This window comes from Festucalex cinctus, chromosome 6 (genome assembly GCF_051991245.1).
Source record: "Festucalex cinctus isolate MCC-2025b chromosome 6, RoL_Fcin_1.0, whole genome shotgun sequence".
Classification (NCBI taxonomy): domain Eukaryota; kingdom Metazoa; phylum Chordata; class Actinopteri; order Syngnathiformes; family Syngnathidae; genus Festucalex; species Festucalex cinctus.
Window position 1 is genome coordinate 25,336,084 of NC_135416.1, and position 1,139 is coordinate 25,337,222.

The 1,139-nt window shown below is 42.1% G+C and overlaps 1 protein-coding gene across 3 annotated transcripts in view; it reads left to right on the top strand.

Moving 5' to 3' along the window:
• Window positions 1-406: 406 nt before the first annotated feature.
• scrn2 (secernin 2) overlaps window positions 407-1,139 on the top strand; it is a 98,826-nt gene continuing 98,093 nt past the window's right edge. For 2 of the 3 annotated variants that reach the window (XM_077523534.1, XM_077523533.1), the window contains exon 1: window positions 407-531. The gene's annotated coding sequence lies outside the window, so the exon portion shown is untranslated. The remainder of the gene's footprint in view (window positions 532-1,139) is intronic. The other variant, XM_077523536.1, reaches the window with a different exon arrangement.

Below are 1,139 nucleotides of genomic sequence, written 5' to 3' on the forward strand. Positions count from 1 at the left end.
ACAACCAAAATGGCAGATAGTGATAAATAGCTTTTTATTTTTTCCTCAAAACTCAATTTGACCTCCAGAAAACTTACCTTTTTGCAACTTTGCTTCATTTATTGGTTTAATCTTATTTCATACGCATTCCATACAGTTAAGTAGTTGACCGTATAATTTCATGCAGGGATATAGCAGCAATACTGTCACGTACGTTACATTATGTGAAGTTATGGAGAATATTTATGAATGAAGAAAGCTATCTAGTTTTATACTCGAGTAAATTGTGTTTTGCCAATCAGAGTGACGTCACATTGTAGTCCGCCGGTGAAGTTGGAGTCCTTTTTTTTTCTCCCGACTTCGCAAGTGGAATTTCCGAGTTCAAGGGGGCGTTCCCGTACACACTTCCTGGTTTGAACTCGGATATTTCCGATTTCCGACCATCCTCGAATGCAGCATAAGTACACGCTTTGGGATTTCTTGTTCACTTGACTCTTGTGACTCCAACCTGTCATCTCCCAGCTGGTCGTCAGCGCTCACAATATCCGAAAGGTAAATGCGGGTTTGGCAGGAATACGAACGCTCTTGCGCTAGTTTACACAGTTATAACACTGTCAGTGTTGTCTCCCACATACAGAAAAGGCAAAGTGACATAGACGACATGCGCTACATTTCGACTACAATAGAGGGTTTGCATTCAGGCCTTATTATCTTGATTAATAAACACTAGGCGACTGAAACAGTCCTGCTACCGTCTCACATTTGCAGAATTTATATCTCGAATTAAATGCTACCCGCTGACATTTATACGACACCAGAGCGACGTCTCGCTATGTAGCGGTCGGATTTGTGCAGATTACAGTCAATAAAGTGCTCTCTGCACAAGACGGTCGCCTCCTCCTAATCCCTAGTTGTCGCGTATGTCGAAGAGGTGGTCGGTGTTTGACAGTTTAGCTCCTCTGAGACTTAACAACAAACGAATGGGGATTAATTGACTCTTTTTATTCTTAACTACACACAATTGCACAATCAGAAGCCCCCCCCCCAACCACACACACACACACACACACACACACACGCACGCACGAACCCCCACATACAAACAAAAGAGGAGTGGGAAGGAAATAACTACTTCATTTCATATCATTACTTTATTTATC